The sequence below is a fragment of the Triturus cristatus genome, chromosome 7 (genome assembly GCF_964204655.1).
Source record: "Triturus cristatus chromosome 7, aTriCri1.1, whole genome shotgun sequence".
NCBI classification, from domain to species: domain Eukaryota; kingdom Metazoa; phylum Chordata; class Amphibia; order Caudata; family Salamandridae; genus Triturus; species Triturus cristatus.
This window is the reverse complement of record NC_140590.1, coordinates 76,582,833-76,607,788: the sequence shown is the minus strand read 5'-3', so window position 1 is coordinate 76,607,788 and position 24,956 is coordinate 76,582,833. Positions and strand designations below refer to the sequence as shown.

At 44.8% G+C, this 24,956-nt stretch overlaps 1 protein-coding gene across 1 annotated transcript in view; it reads right to left on the bottom strand.

Annotated features, from left to right (window-relative positions):
• LOC146808858 (uncharacterized) overlaps positions 1-24,956 on the bottom strand; it is a 50,372-nt gene that overhangs the window by 6,715 nt on the left and 18,701 nt on the right. The window lies entirely within an intron of this gene.

Below are 24,956 nucleotides of genomic sequence, written 5' to 3'. Positions count from 1 at the left end.
GTATTTTTAACATTAGGACTGGGGGAGTGAGTTGCAAATTTAACACTTAAAGCTTTCAGGCCTGGCCTGCAAGTAATTAAATTAAATGTCCTGCATAGCTAGGGTCTGATCTGGCCCTGAGCAGAGGTGTGTGTGGTTGATAAGACAAATACATTGCAGGCTGCAGCCCTGAACTGAGGCCGAGGCAAATGATATGCAAAAACAACAGAAAAGCAAATCCTGCAAATTTGTCAAGGTTAAGAGTAAAGCGAAACACCTATCAAAGGAGCTTGATTTTATCTTCTCTCCCAGCAGGAATCACAAACAAACTATACCCTCATTTTATTGTCTGTAATACAAGCTGAAAAAGTCCATGAGGCTAAAAAAACTGATTATATTCTATCAGATTGTGCATGATCATGCCATAGCTCAACTCCTTGACAATGCCCATGGCATCCCCATGCACCAGCCAGCAGGAGTTGTTACTGCAGGCAGCAGATTCCTTTCTTAACAGCAAAAATCACCCCTGACTCATATCCACTAGAGCTAGGTGGGTTGCAAATGTTTGTTGTTCTAAAAATAGGGTTGTGATTTTAAATTGTTTAGGAAGTACTGCCGGAGAGGAATGAAAGTGAGCTCTAAATGAGCTGTGCAAAGACTGGAATATTATTATTATTATTATTAATATCATTAAGCAGGATTTTTAGTGCGCACAGCTACTCAGAGGGTTCTCCCGGCGCAGGAAGAGACAACAGAAGAGAGCCGCAGCGAACAGTTAGAAAAGTCATGTCTCCAGATTCTTACGGAAAGTAAGTAAGGAGTGAAAGTTCCTTAGAGAGACTGGAAGAGAGTCTTAGAGTTTTGGGCCCAGATAGGCAAACAAGCGTCCCTTCATCCGAACAAGATGATACCTGGGCTTTGCGAACAGCTGAGGGGTTGGATGATCTCAACTGTACCTTGAATATATAAGGGGTCAAACCATGTCGGGCCCTGAACATGTTGCACAAGTCCTTGAGTTTGATACACTTCTCAATCATAAGCCTGTGCAGTTCATGTGGCAGAGGAGTGGTTGAGTCATATCTAGGCAGTCGGAAGAGGAGGCGAGCTGCTGCATTCTGTAACCGTCGAAACAAAGATTCATCAGCACCTAAGTACGGTATATTGCCATAATCCAATCTAGATCTCCCCAGAGCTTGGATCACGGTTCTTTGGGTGGCCAGAGGAATTAGCCAAAGGATCTTCGTGAGCCACTTGACCTTGGACACAATGGTTTCTGGTAGAGCTTGTTGTCAATAAGAAAGCCGAGATTCTTGACCTTAGTTGTCGGTGTCAGCCCAAGTGAATCCGGCCAATGATTGCCTCCCCACAACTCAGGGTATTTTCCCAGAACCAGGACCTCAGTTTTATCACTGTTAAGCTTCAGTGCATTTTTATTAATCCAGAGGGAAACATTCCTCAGACCCAGATGGAGTAAGGAGGTCTCTTGATGTTGAGCAGTTGATAACAAAAAGACAATCTGCGTGTTTTCAGTGAATGAAAAGAGAGGGAGCCAATATTTCTCAATAACATCTGCCAAAGGATGAACATGAATTTTGAAGAGCAGTGGGCCCTGAATGGATCCCTGTGGAACACCAGAGGATAAAGCCGATGTCTTAGATCTTACATTGGCTGAGTAGACCTGGAAGGTGCAATCTTTTAAGATGAAGGCCACCCACCTCAAGGCCGAGCTTTCTATGCCCAAGGCCTCAAGTCTAACTGCCAGAATGGATTACGACACTGTGTCAAACACTGCACTTAAGTCAAGGAGAATGTGAGCAGCTGTACTGCCAGAATTGAGCTGTTGCCTAAGAGATTCAGTGAACCCAAGGAGAGTGGATTCAGTACCGTATGCAGTCCTAAAACCAGACTGTGACGGGTGGAGCATCTGTTGAGACTCAACAAATGAAGACAGTTGCGTATTAGCATGCTTTTCTAAAATCTTAGCAAAGACAGAAAGAATGGAAATAGGCTGGAAATTGGACAAACGGGTGGGGTCCAGATCAGCTGTTTTAGCAATGGGAGAACAAGGGCATGTTTCCAGTTCTGAGGGACGTATACTTCACTCAAAGAAGTTTTGAGGACTTTTAGAATAACTGTTAGGGCAGAATCATCTAAAAGCCTGAGTTTTGCAGAAGGAAGGGGACCTAACAGGGAGCCAGACTTTAGAGATTCTACTACAGTTTTTAATGTTGCCATGTCTAAAGAGGACCATGCCCTAATTCAAGAGGACTCCTCAGGCTTATTAGGTAAAAGTTCCACTTCCTGGGACCTTCCAACTGGGCAGCAGAATGCGTAAGGATCTCTATGTTAGCTGCTTCTGCAGCTAGCTGATAACGAATTGTATATTAACGCAAAGAGACATCACAATACTGGCATGCCTAGGACATACTTACTGCATCACCTCTACCTTTTAGACAATGGAAGCATTGGTGTTGGAGCTTGGTTGGTGCAGCTATTGATACTAAAAAAATCTAGGAAGATCTGCAACACACAATCAAGAACCAGATACACTATTGAAAGGAGTCTGAAGACACATCCCCTCACTAGTATATTTCAGATGGAAAGAATAACTCACCCAGGTTCTCTACCTGTGTCAGTATCAACAAGAGAACTACTGATGAAGATTATAACTGCTATTAAATTGGGGTGGACAGAACTTGCAGTATTTCACTCCATGGAATTCCACAGAGTTACATGAAAACTCTGCGAGATTCAGCTGAGTTCTTCGATCGGGCAGAAATCTGCAGGCCACGCTGCTTGCACTAAATTGTATGCAGAGTAACATGTTCCTTGCTGAAAAATCAGCGCAAATGGCATCATGTGGCATGCCAGAGGGTGCTGCACCTTGAGTTGTTCTGCTGTCTCTCAAATAGATTTTCCACTCGAGCGGCTGCTTTCTCACCGTGATCAGTTCCGACCGCTCGTGTTGGGAATACTCACTGGATGCCCTCCTAGCGCCCAAAAATTATATTAAGGGATGACAATTCTTGCTTTCCAATGCACAATTGGTGAGCAACACAAGAAAAAATCTTTGGGCAGGATTTGAACTGTACTCTGCATTGCATCCGTAACATGGAGTGGCCAAAACTCCATCAACTCCTCCGGAATGGCAGAAATTATCACCCACCCCTACCATTAAACTAATACACACCAAACTACATAGATAGAATAATAGATTCCAACCACAAAGAAAAGTATTAAGGAGCTCCCAAAGAAGGTAGCTAAACAAACAGACAACAACACCAAGATGCCAATTATAAGGACTAGGGAGAATACCACACAACCACACACATATGGACAAGGAGGTAATACGAGGAATGCAAGAACACTGGATACAAAACAGCTGCAAACTGCACCATCTAATGACATGCATATCAGTCTATCATCACAAAAAGAAAACAGATGATCTCAACTACAACTAAAAACCTAACAGAGCACAAACAAGAGTGCGTAGATTGTCTCAATCCATTGGAGTTAACTGGCAGTCATCCTATAGCTAAAGCAAGTGACAGAGTTAGTTTCTCTTCCTTGAATGAGTAAGCTGCTATTTCAAAAGAACAGCTGTGAAAGGAGTAAAGCAGGTTAGAATGGCATCACTTGCTGTCACTAATTGTGAAAAACTGAAACTCACAAGGACTGTAATTGTTCATCTTCATGAACAAAATACAGAAAAGATTTTGGTGAACTGATAAGTGTACACAACCTCATCAATTATACCTCCTCGAACATGGCACCACCTCTCAACAAACACTAGTGGCAGAAGTGGACTCTTTCTTTTACATCTCACAAACTGGCCCTCGGAGGACAATCAGAGGCACCTACACTTTACAATTAGCTAACTGCAAATTTAACATCCTGAAAAGTAGACCAAAGTCATGGATGGATAATCATTTCTAAGCTGTTACAAGCACGAGAATCGGGCATTTATCTGTGAGCATTTACATCCCACTGGACGACTCCCCCTTTATTATCAAGGAAAGCTACCAACACTAAATGATTTACAAATTGAGGCTGAGACCTTTCTCACAGCACCTATCCCTAAAATGGGATATTGTGTCAAGAAGTGTTGCTCTGATCTGTAGAACCTCCTAATCCCCCATATGAGGATGTGAATCCCCTAATTACAAAATTATCAGCACACACTACCTATTATTTTACAAAGATGATTGTACATTTCCAAAGAACTTAAATCAAATAATGCACAGACTCCATTCAAATTTGTTTAGACAGACATCTTTCTTCACAGGTCTTTATTCAATTTTTCTTTTGTCATATGTTATCCATCGCATGCAGCCAACGCATTTTGTCTCTTCCTACAGACTTCTCCAGGGCTACAAAATATAGACAATATGTATATCATTTAAAATCATTTTACTTACAAAAACCCTCTAAAAATAATTATATTATTTTAATGAAATCCACCTTTAGAATGTAATATTAATATAAAAGAACTAAAAGAACGTCAATCCGTTCCAGATCCAATAATAAAACCAATAAACATAATTTAATTAGAAAATTGTTTCAAGGAAATCCACCAGGTGATACCATATTAAATATACAAACATTGTGCAAATTCAAAACCTTTCCAAATCTATTAACAAGACCATGCAGCAACATTTCAATAGTGTCATCCAGTTTAATATACCACTTGCAACACTTATAGGCCATTATCAGCTCCTTTTAAAGCATCATAGTCTTTGCTACATGAACATTACAAGCTCGATTCCAGGGCCTACATGCATAAAATTAATCAATGACATTTTCTGATCTTATTATTCCCTTTATATCATCAAGTGTTTAACATGCCTTCAACCAGAAAATGGAAGAAAAGAGGACAGGAATTAATATAAAACAGTTAAATGTAAGAAAAAGCTATAAAGATTGAAAGGATAATCATCTATGTAATAGAGGGGAAATGGGAAGAGAGAAATGACTGGAAGATGAGAGGGGAAGTGGATCCCTTTACTATTTTCTTTTTACCTATTAATACCGTGTTACATTTTTTTTTTAACATAGTTCTTTTCTTATTCTCTTTTCTTATGAGAAAAAATAAAACTATCTGCTTCAAATAGTTTACCTTTTTTCAACAATGTCACCCCGTACCGAGTATCCTTGGATCAGGTTTTTTTATGTCAGAGATAAGATTAGTTGATACAGTTGTGAGCTACAAGTGAAGTGACAAGTCACACAATACAACCATGCTATGTCTAACAGTTTTTTTAAATTCACTAGTTATATGAAATTATCGCATCACACCTTAGTTTGTGAAGTTGGAATCCAATTATATGTATAGTGACATCTATCTTCCTCATATCCGTTTTGTGCCCAAGTTGGCAACGGAATCTAGGTCAAATTATAGTAGCCATCTGTTCGGTAGTGTACAGACCAGTATTGTATCTTTGCCCAGATAAGGCTCAAAGGTGGATAATATTGCCATGATGTTTATGATTTTACTATAATCCATTGCCAACTTTGGCCAAAAGAAGAGATACTGTGCCACATCATAGTACAGAGCCATCATCAGTAAAAAGTAAAATGTAAAAAGCAGTGAAAACCAGGTCAATTAAAAAAAAACAAATGCAACAAAGACCAAGTGCAAGAAATTGAACCGTTACTCACGGGCAAAAAAAAAGTTGACGATCTATGATCCCAGATCGGGTGTGATGACTTAAGTGCAAATACGCTGCCAGTGCTTGCAGGAGTTACAGGTCCAAATGAATTGCAGCAGTTGTCTGAACAGCAAATACTCTCAACGTGAACAGAAAAGAGTGCAAAGTAGGATACAGCTGTGTTCCTGAAACCACAATCACCATTTGACACCACCAAAATGCTGAACATTGAGTGCATGGATTGAAATAGCCTATGACTGCACAGATATCCTTAAAGAAGTAGATGATAAGAACATCATTAAGTACTTAAAGAATCTTGCTGGTGATGGAGTAAAAGAAGTGGTTAAGAAGATCTTACAGACTGAGGCAATATTGTACCATCGGATCAAAGAAGTATTTTTTTTTGTGGAGTTTTATATAGTGCAAACTAGACCTGAAGGTATCAGAGCGCTTTACATGAGCACCAGTTACGTTACAGACAGACACATTCATTTTTGTTATGCACGGGGAGATTAAGTGATTTGCCCAGAATCAAAGAATGTTGAGCGTTCCTGCCAAGACTTGAACCCGGTTCCCTGGCTCTGAGATTGACCATCCTAGCTGTTAGGCCACATTCTCTTCCTATCTTCCCAATAGTATTGGGTACCAAGTTCAATCCAAAGCTGACAGTCGACTATAAAAGGTACGTTTTCGAAAAAGCAAGACAAGAAGCTTGTGAAACAATGGATGAGTTTGTTGAAATACTTGTTGTGCTTATCAAACACTGTAAGTTCAGTGCATTTAATGAGGAAGAAGCTGTACGCTTCAAAGCCATTAATGGCTGTCTTTCAGACTCTTTCAGAAGATGCATGTGAGAGAGATACTCAGTTTAGAGATGGCTGCAAGGGTCAATGCAAGTGCACATCGACAAGCTGCTGATATGGAAGCTGAAACAGAAAAAAATGATTCAGTTTTGGTCATGAAAAGTAAGCACAAAGAGCTGTTAGATACATGTGAATCAAAGAAGAAAAGGTTGTGTTTCCTATGTGGGTTTTAATTTCCCCATGAATGCAAATTTACAACTGTAGGACAGGTGTGCAAAGGTTGTGGCAAATAAAAACACTCCATAAAGGTTTGCAAAGTAACCGTATGCATCACAGTGAGAAAAGAAAATGGATGCCAGGATGATCCACAGCCATTCTTGCCATTCCCACAATGGCAAATGGCAACATCAGTCACTACAAGTAGAAACCAGAAAAAGTTGATCATCGTCAAGTTCATCTTACAAAGGCTTGTCAACGTCATTGTCAAGCACAGAAGATAGATGTGCGATGATGGTATTGACCAAGGAATAACAAGAACATGTAGGTTTAGGCTCTTGCAAGGAGGAACAAAAGACAAAGGCAAGCCACCAAATAAAACAACAGAATTCATTTGGACAATGTCCCAAGATGACAATAAAGGTCAACTGTTGCCCCAAACCCTTTATCATACAGTGGTCGATTAACATCATGCCAGCTGAAAAGTTCAACAGCCTACCTTCTGTGCTACACCTCAACCCACAAAGTATGAAGGGATACCAGTGATCTGCTTCTAAACTGTTGCAGATGCAAGGGTCATTCACAACGCTGATTCAAGTTCTTCAAGGAACTTTGTTCAGTGCATGCCTACTTAGTTTTGTCACTGCTAGGGACATGGGACTGGTGTGTCTCAATTACAACCTCCTCACTCAATCTAAAATTGTGAGTCAGTTTCCGCTGTTGCTTCATGGCCTAGGCAGGCTCAAAACAATGAAGGTGCAAATTCACATTAATAAGGACATTTTCCCTGTTGCCCAGCGGAAGCGCAGGGTCGCTTTTCACTTGCAAAAAGCCCTTGAGGAGAACTAGAAACAGTGTTGAAGTACACCACCAGTCCTACACCGTTGCTTTCACTCATAGTGGTTATGCCAAAAAAGGACAGTGGAGATGAAGTGCATATCTGTGCTGCAATGTGCAAAGCTAACAAAGCAATTGATAGAGAAAGACATCCTTGTCCACACATAGCTGGCATGATCATTGCAACTCAACAGTGCCTAAAGTGTTCTTCCGTCTTGACCTGAACAAGGGATACCATGAACTCAAGTTGGTAGAGAACTATAGGTACATCACAAATTTTTCAACTCATGTTGGTTGTTCAGATACAAAAGGTTGAGTTTTGGAGTGTATTCAGCCGCAAAAATATTTCAGGATGTTATACGTCAAATAATTCAACCTATTTCGCATGGTTTTATTTACAGTGATGACATACTGGTATTTTGAGCAGTGCAAAATGAGCATGACAAGGCTCTTACACAATTCTGACAGGTACTTGATGATACAGGTCTCACACTGAATGAAGAAACCTTTGAGGTCCACAAGACCATACTTAAATACTTTGGACACATATTCTTTGATGGAGAAATGACTCCTGACCCAGATGATGTGCAAGCACTGTCAACTATTGGCACCCTACAAGATTCCACCATGCTGCAATACTTCTCAGGAATGGGCAGTTATTGCTCAAGCGACATTTGTGACTTTGTTGCTATGAGTGCTCTATTGAGAAACGAGACAAAACAAAATGTACCTTTACAGTAGTCTGCTGAATGTGATCAATGCTTCCACAGAATAAAACATGTAATTGAGAATGCAACAGAGAATTGCCTATTTTTACCCAAAGTTACATACTGCAATCACAGTAGATGTGAGCCCGGTGGGACTAGGGGCAATACCTGCTGAATCTACTGATTATTTGAATGCTCAGAGATATATTGTGGCCTATGCCAGTCAAAGCCAGTCTGAGGCAGAATGTGACTTTTCTCAGCCACAGACGGAGAGTCAGGCTGTAGTGTGGGCCTGCGAACATTTTAATGTGTTTCTATGTTGGAAACGTTTCATTATCATCACAGACCACCAAGCTCTGTTCACTATTTTTGGATGCCCTTGTTATGTTTGAAAACCCCATTCCTGCTATGCACTCGTGTCATGGTATTTTAGGTTAGCAGTGTGTGGCTAAATAGACACCATGTGCATTCACATTGTGATACCCACTGAGTTAACCCCGCAATGTGCAAAGCTTTCTGTTAGCGAGTGTGACTCCATTTTGTATTTCGTAATCCCTATTAGGCTGCTCAGGCTGTGTCTGAACTAGGCCTCATTACTCGTATTGCGTGCCTCAGCAGAACACTGTATTTCATTATTACTTTCTCTTCTGTTCAAGGCTGATTGCAGACTTACTAATGAATAGGCCATTCTGCCCTCGCATACCTATCCCTATGTGTAGTTCTACTCCCATGATAGAAGACACTGAGACTCAGAGCGGTAACCTTGATTTGCAGATAGCATGTACCCATCTGGCAGTTGGTAGCCCATCTTCCTGTGCCTCCTTTGTTCATGTTCGGCCCAGGCCGGTAACTTTCCACTGTGGGCGTGGTTGGAGGCTCTTGGGAAGAATCATTACGTGTTGCAGACTGTTGAGGGGTCAGTTCCTCGGCAGACATCTTAGGGTGCCGGTCAGACTGGACTCCTCTGCAGAGTATTGCTAATAAAAGCTTATTTGTATTCTCTACTGTCTGACCAACTCTTCATTACTTGGGAAGGCATAGCAGGTGGTTGCATGTAACTCCGGTGGCCCTGATGGCTACTTCCTTCGCCCTAAAGAAAAGATGTGGGGGTTGCCACTGCAATAGTATGACTGCCAATTGTTCACAAGCTGGGTAAAGATCAGAAACCTGCTGATTGCCTTTCACGAGTACCACTACATTGTCACAATTACACATCCAAAAATGGCTGAGGAGTACATTAACTTCATTGTGACGTCTATCACACCTGCAGCCCTATCCATAATTTCAACTGAATTGTGGAAAAGAGGGCTTGATCTCTTGCTGATAATGTTGGATTTCAAAACAATTTAAATGTAGAGGATGAACTGTGCGTGACCAATGAAGGTATGAGATGCTCTAGAATAGTCATACCTAATACAGTACGTCATTGAACTAGCCCATGAAGGACATTTTGGCATGTAGCCATCAAAAGAGTCCTAAGAGACCGAGTGTGGTTCCGGCGTCTAGACGAGTGAGTTGAGAGGGAACTAAAAGAGTCTCATCTTCACAACTGCCTTTGCCCCAAAGTGATGCAGCATCCATTGATAATATCTGACCTTTCTGCAGGCTTAGGGAGGAAGTGCAGTTGGTTTATTTGGGCCTTTCAGAAAATTACATCATTTGATGGTAGTGATTGATAGGTATTCATGGTTTCCTTTAGTAGAGGAGTTATCATCAACAACCCATGGCAAGGTTATTGAGTGGCTGGATGAGATATTTACAGCATGAGGTATTCCCATCCTTCTCAAATTTGACAATAGTCCTCCTTTCAACAGCAAAGTATTCAAGGAGTTTCAAGTCAGACTAAAAGTCAAGCATCCAAAGAGTACACCTCCGTGGCCCTAAGCCAAAGCTGTTGTGGAATGATTTATGGGCACCCTCAAAAGGGTAATTTAATTAAGCCTGGGCGAAGCACTACGCTACGCTCGCGTAGTTTGCGAAGTTCGCGCTACTTCGCACTACGCGAACTGCACGTAGCACAGTGCGAACACGCGTAGCGTAGTGTTGCGTAGTGCTGCGGTCATTTTTTGCTTGCTCGCGGTCCTCAACGCCAAGTTGGTGACTGCGAGCAAGAAAAATGACATCCCGGCGAGACTTTTTCCTTGTTCGCGATCAGCAACATCAAGTTGGCAATCGCGAGCATGGAAAATAAACCTCCCGGCGAGATTCCCAACGCGAGGAGGTCAGGTTTCTCATTGCGAGGGGTCGCATATGCTCGCGACCGCTCGTGATGAGAAACTACCAGTTCGCGTTGAGAAAGCTGCCGCTCGATTAAAAATCTACTCGAGCAGCAGAAAACTACAGCTCACACTGTGCAAGATGCCATTTTCAATGATTGCACAGTGCCGGTTGCTTGTCTGCACTGTGCAATCATTGAAAACAACATCTTGCACAGTGCGAACATGTTACTACGCAGTTCGCGAAGTGCTACGCGTAGCTCGCGTAGAGCGAACTTCACTTTGCGTAGCTTCGCGAAGTGCTACTTCGCGAACTACGCCCATCCTTAAATTTAATGAGCATTGATGAAGATTGAGTCAAACCAAGACCTGTGTTAAGCCCTCTGTGCTTATTATTCAACTCTTCACTCCAAAACTGATCAGAGTCCTGCAAACTTGCTCTTTAGGAGAGCCATCGGAATCAAACTGCCACAGTGGAGAGTGGACTGATCCTTTCGTTTTTTATTATTTTTATTTAAACAGCAAAGGCAAACAACCACCAATCAGCGAATCAATACACATTTATGATATTGCATGTTGCACAGTGCTTGTATTAGCAGACTTATACAAGTTACGACACCAACGGTTACATCCTAAACCCGCCCATATCAGGCCATTGCTATCTGATTTCTTTGATTTAATGGTGGTACTGGTGCACATATCATGCCTAGATATTCATTCCACCTCTCCCAAACCTTTGTCCATTTGTCTGGGCATCCTCTGCTTTGGTACACATTTTTCTGCACCATGCAGCAATCTATATCACTTTCAAAATCAATTAACCTAGGAGCCAATGGGGAACTCCACAATCTGGCTATGTTATGCTTTGCCACTATAATCCCCAGTGTCACCCAGAGGCGTTCTTTACTTCTAAGGTCAGTTTCATTCCAAATATTGAGGAGACAACACTTTGCTGTCTTCTGTGTTGGTAGCGAATGAAACCCTTGCATACAGAAATCTACTCCCTCCCAATATGTCTGTAGATCTGGACATTCCCATAAAGTGTGGAGGAATGTACCTTCCTGCCCACACCCCCAGGCACAGCATGGGGACTCAAGCCTACCCATTTTTATTAGCGTTGTGTGGGCAATATATGATTTGTGGAGTATATTTATCTGCACTAGTTTGAATTGTGATCGAATTGCCACCTCTTTGGGTGAAGTCAGGGCCTCCATCCATTCCTCGTTTTCTAACTGTTCTAGGTTTGTTTCCAGCGGGCACGGAGGGCCAGCAAGGGATCTGGAGGATTATTCATAAGTTTGCGGTAAATCAAAGATATCGCCTTCTGCTCAAGACGGTCATCCAAAAATCTGTCTTCCAATGGTGAGGAATCTGTAAGTTCCTCTCCCTTTTGCAGTACTGCTCTTAGTGCATGCCAAACCTGAAGGTACCTAAAAGTTTTTGATGGTGACTGTTGGTATTCTTGTTGGAAGGGTACAAATGAATTACCATCTCCCTTAGCCCACAGGTTTCCCCAGCGTTTAAATGCCAATCAAGTCTCACCTCTAAAACCCGCCTTGGTGTCCCATGAGTCCGAAGCCAGCCGAATCCCACAATGGTGTCATCTGTGTGAATCTTCCCTTCTATCCAAGGGCTGTGAGTGCCTCGATCCACACATGTATTGTAGTGGAGGTTGGCTCAAGAAAGGATCAAAGCATGTTGCCCCCATAGATATACCTCAAGTATCCTCCTGGTTGCTTAAAATACCAGTCCATTTTATATGCCGGGTCATCTTGTCAGCTTGTACGCCTCGGTCCGACTCGGTGATAGCAGCCGTTGAGCGGAGGACATACAGGCAGACCCAGCTACTTCCGCTTTACGAGCGGTTAGCGCTCTAGCGCAGTGTTTCCCAAACTGGGGTCCGAGGACCCCCAGGGGTCCGTGGCACATTCCCAGGGGGTCCGCAGGCAGCAGTTTTAAAAGCACTGCAAAGTTCCTTGTAAAATTAGCAGTTTTCAAGCAACTATAAAAGTGTCAAGAAAATGCCAGTGATTAATGTACCTGCTGGAGAGAGATGAGAGTTTTGTCTAGTGGCAGCTTTGACTTATCTAATGTGACACAGAGGGTTACTATGCCTACTGCAAAGAACGTGTGCAATGCATTTTAAAAAACAGTATTTTATGTGCATAGGTCAGTGGGCTACTTATTTTGTCACAGAGATTCTTTTGTCACAGTGCAATTCATAAGGGACAATCGTAATCTAGCACAGTGTCCTATAAACTGTCAAAGAACTGCTTGCAAACTGCATGGTAAAAGTTTGCAACATATGTTTATTCCCAGTCTATCATTATCCTGATGCTGCTATGTTCCCACTTCCTACACATGAACAATTTTGTAATGCCTTTTTGTCACTTCCATAATGCAGCACACATGGAAGTTACAAAACGAAATTTTTATTAAAGATTGTTTATGTGCAGGAAGGGTCACCATCCAGAACATAAACAATCAAAGGTGTTTTGCTTTTTCTGTTGGAAAAAGCAAAAACGAGGAGAAATAAGGCATTTCTCCTCATTTCGCCAAGTTAAGACCAGGTTTTTTATGGTCTTAATTCTGGTGCTGTCTCCTATTTAAGTTGACCTCTTAAATAGAGGGCAGCGTCAAAATCAATGGGTGTTGGAGTGAAACGCCCACTGCAACTCCCACTGCCCACCTTTTTCACGCTAAGCATTGCGTGAAAGGGGTCCTTATTTACAAGGCAGCGTTAAGCCACAATAAGTGGCTTAACACTGCCTTGTAAATAAGGCAAAGCCCCTATTGCCACAGGAACATCGCAAAAAGTGACGTTCCCATGGCGATAGGGACTTGTAAATATGCCCCTAAAATCCTTAGTAATTTGAGTATTTGTTTTGTGTGCACACGTTTGTTTATTTTTTTCGAATTACTGTTTTAATGTTTGAAATTTAAATCCTACAAATTGCTTGGGGGTCCCCGGCTCCCAGTGGTGACTCAATGGGGGGCCTCAGGAGTCAAAAGTTTGGGAACCACTGCTCTAGCGTATTGAGCTGAGAGGACTACAAAGGCTGCTCGTCACTCTGAGCGCGCAGCGGTCGCACGCAGGGGTGTGCCTAAGAACGCGCCTAAGACAAGCCAAAGAGAAGCCCGTCTGCGCCCGTCCGCGACTGGACGAGGCTAGGGGCTAGAGGATATGGCCCTCATATCTGCCCTTCCCGTTGACCAGACCAAATCCCAGTTAAGATACTCATCACTTGAGCTACTACGTATTTGGAAGCCACCGCTTCAGGGTTGCTCAGGAGGAGGAGGAATACCTCCTGAGGGACCATTTGCGTGCCGCAAATGTCAATATCAAACCCCGCATTGTCATCGGTCATGTATTCCTTATGAAATCACCACCCGAAAAGTACAAGTAATCTCACAGGGTCTGGTAAAAAGCAGAAACCTGTTGTGCAACATCAGATCACTGTCTAAATATTACAGTGAAGTATGGGACATGATTGCCTCGGTGCAACCAGAACTCTGTTACCTGACCGAAACGTGGCTAAAACCCCATTCGGTCCCAGCTATTACTCTAGGGATCCCAGAAGGCTATAAAATAGTCAGGTTAGATTGTCCAGTTAAGACCGGGGGAGGTATTGCGATTGTATATAAAAACAACCTATCGATCGCCATTTTGGAAGAAATGAGTACTCCAGAGCTAGAAATTCTGTTTTTTAAAATCTGCATTTCTAGTAAAATCAGCTATAAGGGGGCACTTGTATATCGTCCCCCAGGTCCTTGTGCCGGCTTTAACATCCTATTGCTGGAAATATTAGCTAGACACATTGACTCTGAGAATGAATTCATACTCCTAGGAGACTTCAATGTGCACAGCGACCTGAAGGAAAATGAAGATGCTCAGTCCCTATTGACCGATCTTTCCTTATTTGGACTAACTCAAATGAACACTGGTCCCACACATATAGCAGGCCATACTTTGGACCTCATTTTTACAAATAAATCTACCACCATGATATGTGTCCCTCCAACACAAGTAAACTGGACAGATTATTTTGTTCTGGAATTTCACACCTCCCATCCAGGTAAAGCCCCTCCGCAGGTGCTAACCTTTCCTACTACACGTAGGCAATGGCATAAGGTCTCCCCCGAAGCATTCCAGGAGCAATTTATTGTTCCTATCATTGGCTCTGCAGATGATGTTGATATGGTCTTAGCCAATTATAATCAGGCCATTCTTAAAGCAGTTGATTGCATTGCCCCCATGAAAACGTTTAGACCACGCCTGGCTCGTAAACAAGAAGCATGGTTTTCGGAGCATTTAAAATCTCTTAAACAACTGGCTAGAAAGCTTGAAAGGGTGTGGAGAACGACACATGATGAAACTGATAGGAATCGTTATTGGGTAGCTCTCACCACCTATCACAAAGAAATTCAATGCGCCCGAAAAACCCATATAGAGTCTCTTCTCTCAGCCGCCGGAAATACCAGTCGTTTGTGAAACCAGCCGCTTGCGAAACTTCTGAATTAACATCTCAACAACTATGCAACGAAGTCGCTCAGTTTTTCACTAACAAAATAAATAGGATACATGATGGCATTACGAGATCCAATCTATCCATCATTGGAGATACGCCCTTATTCTGGGAAGAAGGAAAAGAATTAGGTTTGATGGCCTTGGATTCCTTTCCCCCCATCTCCCTGGTAGAGATTGAATGTTATCTAGGCCAAATTAAGAGTGGGAGTCCCTCAGATATCATCCCGGCCAGAATTTTGCCGAAAGTAGGTAAGATTCTTAGCCCACAGATTCAATGTCTCGTAAATCTTTCATTGATGGAGGGTCAAGTTCCCAGGGAATGGAAGAAAGCATTAGTAAGACCTATCAGGAAAAACCCTTCCATTCCCTGGACTGGTATGTCTAACCTTAGGCCTATTTCCTTACTTCCTTTTTTGGGGAAACTTATAGAGAAACATGTCAATAAACATGTATCAGATTATGTTGAACAGACTGGTAGGCTAGACTGCTCTCAGTTTGGTTTTAGACCAAAACATAGTGCCGAATCTGCCCTGTTATCAGTGACAGATGATCTTCATATGTACCAGGACAGAGGATATTCTGTTATCCTGGTACTATTAGATTTATCGGCAGCGTTCGATACGATATCCCATAAAATCTTAATCGAACGCTTGACTAAGTTTGGTATTGAGGGCACTGCACTAGCCTGGTTAAAGAGTTTTTTATCTAACCGTACGCAAGCTGTCAACATGGGCCTATTTCGGTCAATTGAGACCTGCATTACGAAGGGGGTGCCGCAGGGCTCCTGTTTGAGCCCGACTCTTTTTAACATCTATGTGGCACCCCTGGCCAGAATTCTGAGAGACTTTGGGTTCATCCCCGTCTCCTACGCGGATGATACCCAGATCCTATTCCCTTTTAAAAAGCTCACATATGAAGTGAGGATGGCCTTTTCCGAAGGCATGAAGGCTGTGGCAAATTTGATGACATCGAATTATCTCCAATGCAATGTAAATAAAACCGAAGTTGTGCTTTTTGGGGAGGTAAGAACGTTGTGGACACCGGACTGGTGGCCATGTGAGCTTGGCCAAGTGCCAGTACGTAAACAGGTAGTAAAAAACCTAGGAGTTCGTCTTGATCGAGAGCTCACGCTCAAACAACATGGCAACTGGGTGGTTGGCCAATGTTTCCACGTTATTGGACTCCTACGAAAAGTTTTTCCAATCCTACCGGACTCCATCAGAAAAACCTTGGTACAGGCACTAGTGTTGAGCCGCCTGGATTATTGCAATGGACTCGTGTTATCAGCTAATGAGAGTGTCCTTGCAAAACTCCAGGTAATACAAAATACTGCAGCGAGGCTTGTGCTGAATGCCCCTCCAAGAACGCTATCAAAACCCCTTTTGGATAAATTGCATTGGCTTTCAGTCCGTAAGAGAATCAATTTTAAAATCTGTTGTCTGATTCATAAGAGCTTACATGGATGTGGACCTTCCCACTGGAAAGATAAATTCATCCCATACAATCCCACACGTTCCCTCAGGTCAAGCAGCCAACTTTTGCTGAAAATTCCAACCACAAAGAAGGTCAGACAGGGTGGTAAAGCTTTTTCGGTTGTCGGACCAACTCTGTGGAATAATCTCCCTCTTGAGCTCAGGCAATGTCCAGAACTTCTTAATTTTAGAAAAAAACTCAAAACATTTTTATTTTAACTGAACTGTACTGTATTCTAACTGTTGCTGCTGGTTTCTTTCTTTCTCTCTCTTCTCTATCTTCTGTGCGCAGAGATACTCTGTATAGAGTCGATTCTAGCGCGTTACAAACCATGAATAAATAAATAAATGCACCCAGTGGTTTACCACCGTTAGTTGGGCCGCCCAGGGGAATAGCTGCCCCATCATACTGCCCTCTTGTTGACTTCTGAAGAGAAATTCTTGGGGAGCTGCCGTCCTACAACAGTAGTTGCCCATAGTTCCCGAGCTTCATCTATCATGAGTGTACGTGAGGACTCACAGACCTTCCTGTAGTATGACGTGAACTCCTCCGCAATATCTTCCCCCGCCTTCCCATTGTACCATCTCTGCGCTTGATTTTACTTACCCACCGCATTGCTTTTTCCCTGCTGTCCAACCATGCCAACAGCTTCCCTGCCTTGTCTTCAACTTCACCGAGGTATTGTTGTACTGCACGGTATCTATCTCTGGCCACGTCTTCTGCGTTATCTCGGAATTCCCTTTGTTTATGTTCAAGATGATGCTCTACTAAGGCATTACCACCTAGTATCAGTTTCTTTTCTAAGTCGGTCTAGGTTTTCTAATTTGGCCCTTTTCTCCGTCTTGTGGCCGGCCACTAGGGAAATCCCTTCCCCTCTAATCCCTGTCTCATATGCTTCCCATAATGTGTTGGCGGAGAATACCATGCCATCATTTTCTGCTATTTAGTTATCAGTGGCCTCCTGTAGTTTAGTGTGGATTTGTGGTACTTTGAGATACCATGGGCTCAACTCGATGCGTGTGATTAATGGATCCAAGATCATAACAGGATCATACTGAGCAGCGGTCAGAAATCCCACGTGCCAAGTGGTGTGTGTCACGAAAACATGGGAGCAGATGAGCCAGTGTGAATATATAATCAATACGGGAAAGGGAACCGTGCGCCCATGAATGATGAGTATACTGTCCAGTGGTGGGGTTTCACGCTCTCCAAATGTCTATAAGTCCTAAGGCTGACAAGAAATCCTTTAAATTAGTACACAGTTGTTCTTGTAACTGCGCTGGCCACCGGTCTATTTCATAGGAAATGCCTGTATTACAGCCCCCTCCCATGATCAGGTTACCCGTTGGGAGGTCTAACAATAGGGCACCCAGTTCTGACAATAAATGTGCCTGAAGTCGCGGTGGAGCATAAAGTGAAACACTATTGAAAATCTGACCTTTCCAAGTACCTGTAGCTGCTACATATCTACCGCTGTCATCATGTATGCTCGTATAGAGTGTAAAAGGAAAAGAGGAGCGTATTAGGATGCTAACCCCGCTGGATCCTCTGGTGTATCCCGTATGCGCTATTAGTTTGTATCCCCACCTATTAAGCGCTCCATATTGTGTTCCTTGAATGACCACTTCAGGGCATACCGCTTTAAGTACTATAAAGCCACTCCTCATTTTATTTTATCTCCTAGGCCGTTAACGTTCCAAGAGAGAATTTTCAAACCTGTACGTCACTAACCTGTGATCCGAGGGAAATCTGACCACCAACTTATGTAGGCCGCGGCTAGGGGTGAGGAGGAGATGTCTATTCCTCTTTGCACATGCCATATTTCTCAACGAAGATCGTATCGCTGATTGAGTAAAAAACAGCAACAATCCGGAATAATCCTGACTAAAACATTGCCCAATCCCACCTTCCCACCTCCCTGCATGACAGATTAGATAGAAACAGACCGCACCCCTCGGAGAACATTAACCTATTTAGGGGGGAACCACAATCCAATCCTATTGATGTCGCCGCTACCTCGCCCCAACAATAGTACATTATTCCCACACAAAATCTATAGCAATTAAACAGGACTTATCGGTGAGACACCATCTGCTTGAGAGATACAGCTGCCACATTTTCAGGAGTCTCAGATCTTCCTATATCGGTAGGAGAATCGCTGGAGACCATACCCAAGGTGTGCAATCATTACCAAATGTCATTATGAGTCTTCTGCAGAGTCCAGCGGGCCTCTGTTGCATGTGGCAGGGGATCGCGAACATCCTTTCCCTTGGTAAACCCTCCTTTAGATATTTTGAGTCTGGGAGTTCTCTACCTATCCAGCCAATCCCACCTCTACTCCGGTGTAGTGAAAAACAAGGTTTTACCCTCTGTGAACACTCAGAGTTTGGCCAGAAAGAACATGGCATATTCTAGTTCCTTTTCTCTAAGGCCTTTTTTAACTTCCAAGAATAAACGTCTTTGCTTCCTGAGCCTTGTTGAAAAATCTAGAAATATAAAAACTGTAGATTTGTCCCAGCGCACTGGAGGTGACCCACATGAGGATTGCAGGATCAAATCATGGTCCCTGATTTTAAAGATGTGTTCTATGATGCGTCTTGGTGGGGCCCAGAATTCGGCAAGGTCCCTGGAACTCAGTGAGACTGCTCCACAGAAAAATATTTTGAGAGTCCTCGGGGTTTCAGGCATTTCAGGATAAGATCTTCAACAAAGAGATCTACTGTGGTGCCTTTGGCCTTTTCCAGCACTCCTATCATTCTCAAATTGTTCCAGCGTGACCGGCCCACCGCGTCCTCCATTCTGGCTTCAAGCACTTTAACCGACTCTCACAAGTGCCCCACTTGGGCTTGCAGTGTTTTGGTTTCAGTCTTGAGCGAGGTAATAGTTTGTCCAGCCTCTTTAACATGGGCACTGATGTTTCAGTGTTACCCCAGAAGTTACTTAGTCAATTTTGACTTCAAGCAAGGTCTTGATATCTTTAACCACTGCCATAATATCCTGTAAGGTCGGAGGCTCAGTAGAAACTGTATCCTGATTGGCGTCTTGAGATTGTTGTTGTTACAACACCTGGGGGGCAGGGGGCACCATTCTAAGGTGTGCAAATTTTCCATCTTGGTTTGCGACATCATGTGCGGACCCCTGGTTCCCGACATCTCAGTCAGACCCACTGCAAGCCAAGACTACTCAGGCCCACAGGACCCTCAGATCTGTGAAGGGGACGGGAGGCACTGAGGGGTCCTTCCCTGCCGCCTACCTGTGAAGGCAAAAGGCTCTCCCAGTCGCCTGTTGGTTAGTGACTGTCCCGATCCAGCACTCCCCCCACCGCCGAGTATCACTTCAGACTCCTGGTTTATTCCGGATGGCCTGGTTAGCCCAATCCATCTCCTCCTTTGGGCTATTGCAAGGGGTATTGAGCCTGTGTCCTGATGGGGGCCCGCTCAGGTTCACCTGTGATTCAAAGAGGGGGGCCCGCCTCACCAGTGTTCCAACCCCAGGAACCAAGAAGGGGAGAAAGACCATGCTGCTCCCCTCTCTGCGGTCTTTATTGCACTTTCAATCTGTGTAGTAAAGTCAGCCAGTCAATTGCCTCTTTGGTCCACATTGGGGTGTCTGCCCAAGTTAACAGCTCACCTGACACATCACCTCACAACCACACCAGGGCAGTGTTGTTTCCGGGGGCTATTCCTGCATCTCAGCCCCCTCCACCCCAACCTGCTGTCAATGCACACACTTACTAATTTGATTGGTCTCAGCACAATGGTACTCCACGCAGTGCGGTAGCCTCACTCTTCATTTTCTCACTGCACCGCTTGAAAGAGACAGGGCTCGATTTATATCAGGAGTATCTGCGAGGCATGGCACGTTGCTATTCTGAATCAGGGTGCCCCCTTCAATATTGTCATCTGCAACAGGTCCGGGAGGCCTAGTCAGGCCCCGGGTGGAGTCTCACCCCTCCCCGAGGCTCGCAGATCATCTCCTCTGCCTCCGTGAAAGTCGCACTGCAACTCGGGCAGATGTCTTGTTCCAGGTCCCCTTTTCTTCAGCGCCGCTGTCTCACTAGAACCTCAGTTACCCCTGCGAGGTGTCTCCATTTGCCAACAGAGCAGGTCTTGGGGTCACCACAGCGTGCGTTGGCTGATCCCAGCCAGCGCAGCTGCCACCTCCGCAGCACTGGGATCACCAGCCAAAGTGCACACGGGGAACTCCTCCGTCAACTCTCGGCCACACTAGCAGGTCAGTCCCTATTCGCTCCGGGCATCTTCCTGCTCCATGCCGTCCTAGTGTTAGTTTGGGTCACCGGGATCCCAGCTATCACTGCAGGACTCCACCGCCTACTGGTGGAGCAGGTCCCGGGGTCTCTGCCGCATAAGCAGGCCGCTCTCAAGGGCCGCAGTCGCTATCGCTTGCCTCACCGATTTGACCATCCACAACAGTCACGGGGAACTCAAACGAGCCTCCCCCTCTTGGGATACTAACTTTATGCAGGATAATGACAGATTTGGGAGGTTTTAATGCAGCGCCGTCGGAGCTTCAAAAAGCTGCAGCCATCTTGGTTGGCTGCAGGCCACACCCCCATGTAGATGGATCCTTGAATTCCCTTAAGATTTTGGTCACAGACACTTCTTGAAAGTGCTAAATGAAAACATACGCTGATCGGTGTCGATGAGCCCAGGAAACAGTTTGGTCAAGCAGAAAGGAAGCAGAAAAAAAACACTCTGTTTTCTGTTGATCTCCTAAGGGTTTTCACGTGCAAAGGACACATGGTGATTGTACATGGTCTTTCACTTTAAGCACCAACCTCAATGACTGTCAGCTCCTACAATTATGAATGAGGCAATCCCACCTAACAGTCCGAATATGACTCGTTACAACGCGAGCCATTACTCCGCCTGCCGTTACAACTTGGCTGCTACAACGACCGCATTGCTCCCACGCAAAGCTATTACTACGCAAGACATTATATCGACTTGCAGTAGATGTCACATTGACATTAGAAATGTATAATTTACTATTCCAACTCCAGCCTACGTAACAGTAGAGAAGGTGTCGGAATAGTAAACTATACTATTTCTAATGTTAGCATGCCATCTACTGCAAGTCGATGTAAGAACTTGCATAGTAAAGGCATTGCTTGGTAACAGCGTGGTTGTTGTAACAACCACGTTGTAATGGCATTGTGATGTGATGTCCATGTTATTAGGGTTGTTTCTCAAAAGTCCAGATCAATCATCACAACATGTTCCATCGGTGCATGATCAGACTGCCCCTCAACCATCTCATACCACTTGACCTGGCGAACTAGTCCGAGCACCTCAACAACTTATTGAAAAAATATAATGTGCTGTTGTTTTTACTTTTTATTTAAGAAAGTGGGTGATGTGCTGTTGTAAGACTATGTGCTATGGGACCCTTGCTGCTCAGGGCAGACTCAACAAAGGAATTGCGAAACTTACTGGGAGGTGGTAAGGTGTGGTCAATAACGGTTATAATGTAATCAAAGTGCAGTGTGTGATCGTATGCTGAAGAATAAAGACATCTGTTACAGAGCTCTGTGTGTGTCGCCCCCAACTCCGCTCTACTGCGTGACATTTGAGCCTCATTGAGTCCTCATCTAGGAAAAGAGACTCCATCTGATTGGCGCCCCTGATTCCCTTGTAGACCCAGCTAACTGAACAGAGCGACCAGTTGCTAGGCAACCAGCTAGCCACCATTCATCTCAACCTATGACACTAGTGCATAGCAGGCATGGCCGGACTGGGAACAGTGATCAGCCCTGGCAGATTACTGCTCGACCAGCCCCAGGAGCGGGTGGTGTGCTTGTGAGAAGCACCACTCCTGCTTCTGTTACAGGGGCAAAATAGGCACCCACGGGTTCAAAACCAGCCCCAACCCCTCTGACCAACCAGGGAAATGCCTGTGTCCGCTGCGCCAGTCTGTGCCCCAACCATGCCCAGTGCCAGAATCTCTACCCACTGACCCTCCAATGTAACTCCAGGTTCAGTCTCCGAGGAATGGACCCAGGATGCCGCAGCACTCACTGCTGCACCCGCTCACCCAAAGAAATCAAAGGAGATTCCAACTGCCTCCATAGCAACTTCACCTGGACATGGGCCCCTACAAAGACCACCGACCACCGGACCAAACTATAATGCAGGCTGCTCAACATCCGCTCCCTGACCAAGCACGCCATTTACTTTGGGACACCATCACCACCAAAGCACTGACGTAGTGTTCCTTGCAGAGACCTGGCTCAAGGACTCCTCAGCCCCTGACATAGCTACTGCCACTCCAACTGGCAACCAAAGACTCACAGGGACTGTCCAGGCAGACCCGGAGGCGGAATTGCCCTCATCCATAAGGACAACATCTGGTTCGCCACTTGTTCTGATGACCCCCTCTCATTTGACATGGAGTACCTCCACTTCTACCTCCACACCAACGCCAATTCAACCGGCAGAGGTATCCTCGCCTACAGACCACCAGATCCTGACCTCCCTTCTGCAACACCGGGTCCAAAATCATCGCACCCCTCGCCTTGGAATCCAGACATTACCTCATCTTTGGCCAACTCAAATTCCACCTCAAAGACCTCTAAGACACTAACTCAGCCACCATGCTAGACTCCATAGACAACCTGTGCCTCAAACAGATTGTCACCAACCCTACACACATCGCCGGCCATACCATCGACCTTATCTTCACTTCCAGTGACAAGATGCGGTTAAACCACACAACCAAGCTCATATGGATGGATCACAGCATTGTCCATTTCACCATCGCTGTCACCCGACATGCCACCGTCACCCCTTCCCCACCTGCCACCAAAGCTGGAACAACAATACTAAATCCCAATGGGTGACCACCTTCAACCCCACCACCCTCCACACATCCAATGACATCAGTCAAGCCACCGCCTGCCTATCTGAGTGGATCACCACTAGCACCGACTCCATTACACTCATTCAAACCCTCAACAACAGAAGAACCAACAAGCATGCCAACTGGTTCACCCTGAACTCAATGCAGAACAATGCAACTGCAAACCTCTGGAGAGACACTGGCACCCCAGCAAAGAGCCAGGTGACCATATAGCTTTCAAGACAGCCCTCAAGACCTACCACCATGCCATCAGAAAATCTGCATTTGCCACCAACCACCACTCCACAAACCACACCAAGGAACTATTCAACATTTTCAGAGAACTCTCCTTCCCATAAGCCATCAAAAGTACCATCCAGCCTTCCCAGCCCCTCTGCAACTCACTAGCCGACTTCTTAAACTCAAAAATCGCCAATATCTACAAAAACTTCAAACCCCAACCATTGCAGCCGGATCTTCCCGCTCCTCTCACCAACTTCCTACACGACATCCTGACCGACTGGACATCGCTCTTCACCGAAATCACAGCATCCATCCTAACCTCCTTCCACTCCAGAGCTCTGACCGGCTCCTTCCTCCACATCTTCAACCTCGGAAAAAAATAAATCGGACACCCACTCTGCAGCATCATCCACTTGGTGTTCAGCTCATCCACTTTCCAAGAAACCTGGAAGCACGCCAATGTCAAACTCCTTCTGAAGAATCTCCCAGCAGACCCATCCAACCTCAAGAACTACTGCCCCATATTGTGCATCTCCTTCCCAGCAAAGCTACTGGAGAAAGATGTCAATTGCCAGCTCACAGACTACCTGGATTCCAACCACCAGCTTGACCCCTCCAAATACAGCTTCTGCTTGAAGCACAGCACAGAAACCACCGTTATAGCCACCAGTGATGACATCAGAGCCATCCTTTGCCATGGCGAATCACCAGCCTTGATCCTCCTTGAACTGTTAGTAGCCTTTGACACAGTCTCCCACCACCTCTTTATCCAAAGTCTTGACCACATCGACATCTATGGCAAGGCCCTCAAGCTGCCATCCTCTTGTCTCACCAGATGCACTCAGAGAATCTGTCTCCACTGTACACCTCTGACCCCAAAACATCATCTGCTGCATACCCCAGGTTTCCTCACTCAGCACCCCACTGTTCTACATGACTCCGCTGGCACCCACCGCTCGCAACCACGGTCTCAACATCATCCCCAAAGTTCACGACACACTCCCCCTCACCGAAGACATGGACACTACCAGAGTAAACTTCTAGAATGTCATGACTGACATCGCCACCGGATGAGAACCAACTGCCTCAAGCTCAACACCGACAAAAAGCAAAGTTCTCCTCTTCTGAAGACCTCACCGTGGGATGGCTCATCACGGCCCTCCACCATCAGACCAGCACCTACTTCCACCACACACATTGGCAACCTCAGAACCACCCTCATCCTCGAGCTCTCCATGAGACACAAGTCAGCGGGGTTGCCTTCACCTGCTTAAGAACCTTCAAAATGCTCCCAACCAACACCAGAAGTACAATCACTCAAGCCCTCAACACCAGTCGACTAGACTACAGGAATGCCCTCTATGCTGGAACCACCACCCTCCTACTCCAGCACATCCAAACAATCCAGAACGCAGCAGCAAGAATTATCCTGGACTTGCCCAGATGAT